The sequence below is a fragment of the Amphibalanus amphitrite genome, unplaced genomic scaffold (assembly GCF_019059575.1).
Source record: "Amphibalanus amphitrite isolate SeventyFive unplaced genomic scaffold, NRLGWU_Aamphi_draft 001929F_arrow, whole genome shotgun sequence".
In the NCBI taxonomy this organism is placed as follows: Eukaryota; Metazoa; Arthropoda; class Thecostraca; order Balanomorpha; family Balanidae; genus Amphibalanus; species Amphibalanus amphitrite.
The window spans coordinates 39,386-48,572 of NW_024883422.1; positions in this window are offsets into that span (position 1 = coordinate 39,386).

Consider the following 9,187-nt stretch of genomic DNA (forward strand, 5'->3'; position numbering starts at 1 on the left):
GCCGGTGTTAACCGGGTGCCGCCAGCCATGTCCCGCCCGTCTTAGGGGTTCAACTTTGGCGGCTTACATATATATATACATTTGGAAAAGGCGACCCGTGTGTAGACAAAGGAGAACGAAAGCGAATGGAAGCGAATGGAAGCAAAACGAAGCGGATGGAGACAACGATGGAAGATCATGAGAACATCTAAATACTGTGTGCAGGGTTGCGATCATATGCTATTAATGAGATTCGAATCACTGAGGAAGGTAAAGAGAAGTTCAATTAGATCTGGATGATCATCACCCAGGAGAGTTGGGAGGTCCAGGCTGAGGTTGTGTGTGTCTGTGTAGTGAATGATGGGTTGACGGTATTGGTCGTAGTGTGGGCAGTTGAGAAGGAGGTGGGCAATGTTAAGTCGTGTTAGTGATGTGCAATGTGGGCATGTGGGTGGGGGTTCGTGCTGGTAGATGTATCGGTGAGTGGCACTGGTGTGTCCAATTCTCAGCCTGGCCAATACTGTTTCTCTAAGACGATTACTTTGATTGGAAGAAGCAAATGATTTGATTTTTGGGTGAATCGGGTGTAGATGTTGATTTGGGAAACTATTCCAGTCGAATTGGCGAAGGTCGAGAAGAGCATTTTGGATATGATTAGCAATATCTTTGTGCGGACAACGAAGTGTGTTTCTTTCCGGTTTGTCTAGGCTATTTTTCGCTAGGAGATCCGCCCTTGTGTTACCGGGAATCCCCGCGTGGCCTGGTATCCACAACAGGCGGAATTCAAATCCTTTTTTCTGAATTGTAATTATATGTTTCTTGATAATGTATATTATGTGATTGTCTTCTTTTTTCCTGCTTGAGATGGCACTGACTGCCGAAGCTGAGTCAGTGCAAATTACGCTTTTTTGGATATGTTGCTTGTTGATATAGATAATAGCTAGCAGAATCGCTGATAGTTCAGCTGAAAAGACCGTAAAAAGATTATGCAGGCGAATGGAGTTTTCGTAGACTTTTGATGTGACACCAGCGCCTGTTTTGCCGTTTGATAGTGATCCGTCAGTATAAAAGAAAGTATGATCGTTGTATTGATTTACATATTGTATGAAGAGTTGAGAGATTTCTTGTGAGGAGATATGCTTCTTATTTTCTGAGAAAAGACGATCTACGTTCTGGATGGGTGCCAGCCAGAATGAGGTTAGAGGGGGGATAGGCAAAATGGACGGGAAAGAAATGTTGAAATGATTAAGAGCCTTTTCTACGCGATAACTGATCACTGGGAATCTCCTTTCAGGATCGCTTGGAGGAGACGAAGAATATCGATTTGTAAGTATTTGATTAGAGGGATTCGAGGGGTTCGCGCAGCAACGAAGATAAAAGCGGAGAAGAAGATATTTGCGTCGTCGATCAAGTGTAGGAATGTTGACATCAATGTGAAGATTGTCAATATTGGAAGTTTTCATTGCACCGGTGATGATACGAAGAGCGGTGTTCTGAATCACTTGGAGAGAATCAATTTTTTTAGTAGCTATATCATCGTATAAGAAACCGTTGTAATCCAGGATAGGACGAATTAGGGAGGTGTATAGACGGAGGAGGGTTCTCCGATCGGCTCCCCACTCCCTTCCGGCTATACATCTCATAATCGAAAGTCGTCTGGCGCATCGTTGTTGAATGTCTTCGAAGTGTTTACTAAAATTAAGCAAGGAATCAAGTGTTATGCCTAGATATTTGAAGTGTGAAACGAATTGAAGATTACAATTGTTGATTCTAAGGTTACGATGATTTGTTTTGGGGAGTCGTCTTGAAAAAATGACCGACTTTGATTTGTCTGATGAGAGGACGAGTCCCCATTGATTACACCATGTTTCTATGTTTTCAAGAACGTGTTGCATGATTGTTAGGCCTTGATCAAGATCACGATGAGAAACCCAAAAGGCTACGTCATCGGCGTAAAGAGAGTGTTGTATATTGCTAGGTGTGTTGTTGAAAAGGTCATTGATCATGATCAAAAAGAGAGTAGGAGAAATTACACTGCCCTGTGGGAGGCCATGATCTAGCGTAAAGAGTGGAGAGTAGGTGTGGCCACAACGGACTTTGAATGTTCGATTAGCAAGGAAGTTCTGTATAAAGTTCGCCATATGGCCGCGAATACCAGTTCGATGAAGTTTAATCAGAAGAGCGGATTTATTGACTTTGTCGAAGGCGTTTTTAAAATCAAGGAAGACTGCGATCGTGTATTCCCTTCTTTGAAATCCTCTTTGAATTGTGTCAATTATGTGAGTAACGCAATCAGCAGTTGACCGACCAGGTCGGAATCCGTTTTGGTAAGTGGAAAGAAGATTGTTTGATTCGAGATACGCCCTAATTCGTCCGTTAACCATTCTTTCTGTTAGTTTAGAGGCACAACTGGTGAGAGATATAGGTCGATAGTTAGAAGGGTTTGAGGGAAGTTTAGAAGGTTTGAGGATAGGGATAATGGTGCTTTCGCTCCAGGAAGCAGGATACGAATTGTTTTCCCAAAGGTGATTTAGAGTTTCCAGGAGGGTTTGCTGTCCAGATTCAGGGAGATTTTTGAGAAAAGCGTAGGCGACCTGATCTGGACCAACAGATGTGTTGCCACATCTGTTGAGTGCTGATTGTAGTTCATGTGCTGTGAATGGTGCATTGTATATTTCGGTGTTGTTGGAGTGAAATGAAAGGGAAGCAAGCTGGGAATCGAGTGTTATGGTTAGTTGTGGAGTATACTGTTGTGCTGATGAAATGTTAGCATAATGTATGGCGAATTGTGTGGCTACTTCTAGTGGTGTGAGATAGTGGGTGTTGTTTATGTGTAGGTGTGGAATTTTATAATTTCGGGGTTGTTTGTTGGAGAAACATTTTATGAGAGACCATATTTGCGATAGGGGGGTAAAACGATTAAAGTTGTTCGAGAAAAGTTGCCAGCTCGATTGTTTTGCACTAAGAATAATTTTGCGGGAATGAGAACGAGCCTTACGCGCTTCCTCCTCATGAGCTGAGCATAGGCAGCGCCTAAAGGCGCGTAGTGCCCGCCTCCGGAGGGCGACCGCTCTCTGGCATTCACTGTTCCACCATGGAGCATTATTATAGGGGCGGGGAGGACCTGAAAGTGGGACTGATTTACGGGCGGCGTTAAGTATTATATCTAGAAAAGTGTTAATATCTCTAGGGGGAGTTTGGATGTTTACGTTAATATGGTTTTGATATTCAGCCCAATCGGCTTTGCGAAAGTTCCATCTGGGAAGAAAATTGAAGTTGGATTGTCCTGAAGGGACGTCAAGGGAATAATGAAGTGGGTAGTGATCGCTAAAAAGTGGGTCGTCCGCAGTATACTGTGTGAAGAGCAGTGCGGTGTTAGTGTCAGTGATGGCGAAGTCAATGACGGTGTGTGACGCGACGCCATTGTTGATGCGTGTACACGTGGGGACGCGATTTGTCAGTGGTATCAAATCAAGTGAGTCAATTACGTTAAACAGTTGTGTTCCGCGCGTGTCATTAAATGCACAACCCCACGACTGGTGGTAGGCGTTGAAGTCTCCCATCACAATAAATGGAGGGGAGATTTGGGAAAGCAATTCTGACATTTGAGAAGGATTGAAAGGAAAGGAACGGGAAAGGTAAATAGAGAGGATAGTCAGGTCACGTTGTGCAATTTTGACTTTGACTCCGACAACGTTAAGCGCTGTGCGGAGTGAGATTTGGTGATGCAAAAGATTATTGGAAATATAAAGCGCCGAGCCGCCTTGGCGTGGGTGAACGTTTACGTTATTAGTATATAGAGAGTAGTCCCTGATATTGTAATTATAGTTTATAGAGTCTGAATCCAAAAATCTGGTTTCCTGGATTGCGGCTACCAACGGTTTGTTATGCAAGATATAGTTTTTGAATTCAGCCCAGTGGTGTATTAGCGAGCAAGTGTTCCATTGAAGGAAGAATTCGGGACGGTTGTGATTCATGTTTAAAGATTAAGGCTGCGCACCGCCGAGCGAGTCAGACGGCGGTCTGTCGAAGAGGATCGCGACTGGGAGCGATTGTGAGACGCAGGACTCGTTTTCCACCATTCCGGCGCAGACTCTGGCCACTCGTCGTCAGTGTCGCTTGTACCAGTAGCCGCTGACGGGTGCGGCGCGCCTGACTTGGGCCTGGGGAGCGGCGGTGCCACCGGGTGCCTAATGTTAGGGCTGGCCGGGCTTGAGGTCGCGGTCGAGAGGTCTGACTCGCTGTAGTGCTCAGTCTCTGGGGTGGAGGGAACAATCGTCCGGTCAAGCACCGGGGAGGCTTCCGTTGATGCCTCGGAAAGGGAATAGTTTCCCTCGCGATCCGGGGACTCACCCGCTTTAGCAACCTGGGGCGCTGGGGTCGGTGGGTGTTCCGTGTGCGCGCTGGGGTCGGCCGCGGGGGACAAGGGCGTCTCGCTGGCTGTGGGCGCGCTGAGGGCCGACGCGGGCGTCTCGCTGTCGCTCGGGACCGCCGCAGGGGACGCAGGCGAGTCAGTGGTCTGTGGCGCGCTGAGGGCCGCCGCGGGGGGCGCTGGCGTCTCGCTGACCCAGCTCGGAAGGGCGAGCTCCATGGCCGGGCGCGTTCCGGTTCCGTCGTCTCGTTCGGGTGTGCGTGGATCGCGCTTCGCTGTCGAGCGGGACTCTGCTGCCCTGGGAAGGGCTTCAGAGGGGAGTGGCCACTCGGCGGGGTTCAACGGCCATTGAACGGGAGGGGCTTGGCGACTCGCGGCGCGGTGGGCATCACGACGCTCTTTTTGAACGGCCCGGTGCCAGTCCCTAGCATCGACACGTACTGGACAGTTCGAGTCCCACGCCGGATGGGCCTGACGGCAGGAGGGGCAGGAGGGGGTCTCTGCCTGACAGTCGCCCGCCACATGGTTCGACCGGCCACAGCGGCCACACTTGGGGGAGCGGCGACGACATGAGCGCGCGGTGTGGGAGCCGACCTCCCAGCAATGGCTGCAAAGGGTCGGCGCCGGGATCCACGGGTTGACTGGGACCCTCAGGTAGCCGCAGGAGATGTGGTAAGGGAGAGCATCCCCATAGAACCCCAGTTTAACGGTAGGGTTGGGGCCCCACTCCGCCTCGTTCCGGGAGCGCAGGCGTTCAACGCGGCAGACCCCCTGGGACTCAAGCTCCTGGAGGAGTTCCTCGTTAGTGAGCGACGTCAGAGCGTCACTGCGGACACAGCCCATGGTGACCCGCATGCGGCTGGCCAGAGTTACTGTGACCGGGAGGCCACCCAGAGTTTTAGTGCGGAGAATGTTGATGGACTGGGTTTTGTCGGTAGTTTCGACGAGGAGTGCGCCTGTGTTATTGGTTTTGGCGGAGATGAGAGGGCCACAGAGAGTGTCGAGGGCACGTTTCAGAGCAAATGGATTGGACTTCGTAAAATCGCCGTTGTCTTTTTTGATCAGGAGAAAGCAGGGGCCGTCGGGCGGATCTTTGGGGGTGGGGAGCACAGCAGGTGGCTCCCGCTCACCGGGGTCGGTGGTCGGAGCCATGACGTGGAAGGAAAACGAAACTTGGTGGAGATGTGTGAAAGTAACTAACAATTAAGAACCAGTAGCGGGCAGAACCGCAGATAGCAAAATTAGTCCGATCCGGATAAAAAAATTGGGCGAAGAGGGCCGGCGCTGCCGGAGACCTCGGATGCCCCCAAACAGCAACGAAAGATCAGAGAAAGATGTGGGGGGGTGTGGGACAGGATGTCCCTAGAAGAGAGAGGGAATGAAAGAAAACGAAAACGATCCTAAATTACCTGCCTACTACGAGCACTTCTATGCGGGGCTTTAGCGCCGCCGGTGTGTCGCCCGTCTTAATAAAGACGGGCGCACACAGCCGGGGATCTAAAAGCTGAAAGCAGCCGCAGAAATGCCGTAGCCTATCACCTAATGGCCGCAGTGGCACGCCTGAATAGTCGCTTTTTTTTTTTTTTTTTTTTTGTCCTCCCGGCAAGCCAAGTGGCTATAGCCGGGGGAGGGGGAAAGTTACTAGCTGGCAATTGGCCAGGCTTTTTTTTTTTTTTTTTTTTTTTTTTAATTTAGTCTTCCCGGCATGCCTAAGGCAACCGCCAGGGAAGGGGAAATTACTAAGGCTGGCAATGAGCCAGATCTTTCGTTTTACTTTACTTTACTGTCAGCTATTTAATTCTGACCCAAGCAAGAGAGAGAAGCAAACTTTACTTTAATTCGGCTCATGTGGCGTCCGATTAACAAGGCAAGGGTGTCCAGAAAGGGGTAGAATATTCATACTTGCTGCTGTAAATCTTGCTGCTGATGGTGTGAGGTGTTGCAATGTGTGATGTTTGTTGTGGGATGTATTTACCAGGAAAAGTCCTAACTAGAAAAAACCTGGTGCCTAAGTCAAGGGGCAAAAACTGTCGAGTACAGTAAAAATCCCCGCAATAGTTACGTTACGTTATATCTCTAATGTGGACAGTGAAAGTGTAATTGCGCAGGCTGTTCGCAGGGATCGGCCAAAATAAAAACCGGCCTACCGAGTGAGACAGCCAGCGGGTTATGGCAGCCGGTGTGACCCGGGTGCCCCAGTCATGTCCCGCCCGTCTCAGGGGTACAACTTTGACTGGAATTTGGGGGCTCTGGAGGAGTAGCCGTGAGGCATAGCTCAACTCCTAGGCAGCGATGTTGGAGGAATTCTCTGGAGGAAGAGACGGCGTCCGTGGTGAGGGGGTCCATCGAAATAGAAACCAGACACGGCTGCCTTGTATGCTTTGGATTCCGGGCGAAGGTCAAGGTCAAAGAGTTGGATTTCGTGGTCGTACCAGTGGAGGGTGGAGGGAGGGAAGAGAAGTGGCTTGCCGTTGGCATATTCAAATTTCAACGACCTGATGTCAGGTGGAGGGATCTCACCTCTGGGACGTCTCTTCGGGACCAGGTCTGGATCGGGATCGTCGGGGTCGTTTCGGGAGAAGCTGGCAGGTTGGAAGCTTGCCGTGTAGCTTCGGGTGAACGGCCTGCTTCGAGAGCAGCCGAGGTCGTCGAGGTCCGGGGCTGGTGTCGGTGGGTCGGGGATGTCAGTCTGGACTTCAGTGGAGAACAATCGGTCGGGTCGAGTTTGAGAGGTCGAGTCGGAGGTGGTCAGTGTGGTCGTTTGGGTGCTGGCGTCAGTCGTCTGAGAGCTGTCCGTCTCGGTCTGGGTCTGAGCAGGGACTGTGGTCGCCTTAGGGGCCATGACCTCACCATCTGTCTGGACAGAGGCGTCTGTGCGAGCCGGAGGGGGCTGCATCGTTCGGTGCTGGTTCTTGAGAGGTGGCCAAGCTGAGGAGTTTAGCGCCGGCGGTTGGTATGGGGCTCGCTCTCGAGTGTCTCGTTTGGTGGCTTTCCAGACGGGGCAGCTGTTTCGGTCCCATGCTGGGTGTGGACCAGAGCAGAGAGGGCACTTTGGGACCGAGGTACAGTCACCTGTGGGGTGGCTGTCCCTGGCAGAGCACTGCCCGCAGACAGTCTCTTTCCGTCGGCAAGAGCGCATGGAATGACCTAGCTTCCAACACCTACGGCATTGCCTTGGCAGCTGGATCCAGGGTCGAACCGGGACGGAGAGGTACCCGCAGAGGAGCTTTCTTGGGAGGTCGAGTCCTTTGAAGCGAAGTCGAATCAGGGGGTTTGGAGTTCGATCTTTAGATTTCAGTCTCTGCACCTCGATAACACCCTGCGGGGCTAGTTCGGCGAGAAGCTCTTCGTCAGAGAGGTCGCTGAGGTCCGGACAGTGAATGAGACCCTGTGATGACATCAGGTTGGTAGCGAGAACAGCCGAAACAGGTTTTCCGAGCATGGTTTGGCAGGAGAGAAGGGCAGAACTTTGGTCTTTGTTGAAGGTCGAGATGAGAATTTTGCCAGATCCGAGTTGTTTCGTTTTTTCAACTTCCGAGTCACAGATCGAGCGGATTTCCCTGATGATGGCGAACGGGTTCCCTCGCAGTGGAGTTCCATCAGGCCGGCTCATCAGGATGAGAGCGCGGCCTTCTGGTGGGTCAAGGTCGGGTGGGAGACGCGCCCCTGGAGGCGGTCCGGTCGAGTCCATGGCCATGATCGGGGTCTGTTACAAGCAAAGATAAATAGTCCGGTTCGTTAACACCGCTAGGTTTCCCCCGGACTGAGCAAAGTTAACCTAGATGACCTACCTACAGTCACATAAAGCAAAAAGAGCTGAAGGCTTACTCAAAGTTAGCGACCAAGGTCGTCCATGGACGACCCTGGAGCTCAGTGAGGACACCGTGCGCTAACTGACGTGAAGCGTCGAACTGGTGCGTAAATATCGAAGAATCCAAGGTTTGCGCAGGGGAGGGACGTTGGCCAGGCTTTGCTTACTGGAAAGCCAGAGAGCTGCCATAGACGATTCAGTCCGGACAAACACGACTGATGCAACAGTTTACTGATAACCGGCAGCCTGATCTCGACAATGGTGACATTTGTTTGCGCCCTAATGCTTCCAGGGACTCGTTGCGGTGAGCAGTCACGCACGCTGTGGTGGCGCCAACACTTTTCTTCCCTTTGGCAGCCGTCGATTTGGAGTAGACCACTACGTCGAGCGCAGTCAGGTTGTTTTTCAAGTTACTGTTGGCGAGCTGCTGCAGTGATCCGGCGACGTGGCATCATTTCATCGGCACAAATATGCAAGCAGCGATGACCGGCTGACGAACGGAGCCAACGGGATCCACAACGCATCGATTGCGCTCCTTTCAAGCTACAAATGTCTGCAAACGGACGACAAACCTGGCTCGCAGCTGTCGTTTTCAAGGATGACTTTTGAAAAAGAAGCGTGCTGTGCAGTTTTCAGACAGACAGAGGCAGACAGATACGCCAATGGCGCTGCCAGGCGCCGTGTGAAGCCAGAAGCGCGCTCAAAGATGACAGAAGAGAACCGCCAACCGTCGCATGAACCCGCGTGTAACAGTCATCGGTTAGAAAGAGAGCTACCTAAAATATTCCAGCGTCACCGTCACAGTCAATATTCGGGGAAAACTGCAATTCTAAGATATATGCACAGCTCTTCACTTTTTCGAGTCAGCTGCACTTCACACATCACGTCACACGTCCTCGGCCGCCGCTCAGTCTCCGCCATCTTGCGGTTGAGTCGCTCGTCGAGCCTGGCACTCCTGTAACAAAGCGGAGATTCCTATGTAACAGCGGTAATAAATTGGGCAGTCCACAGCAGAAGTAATGTGT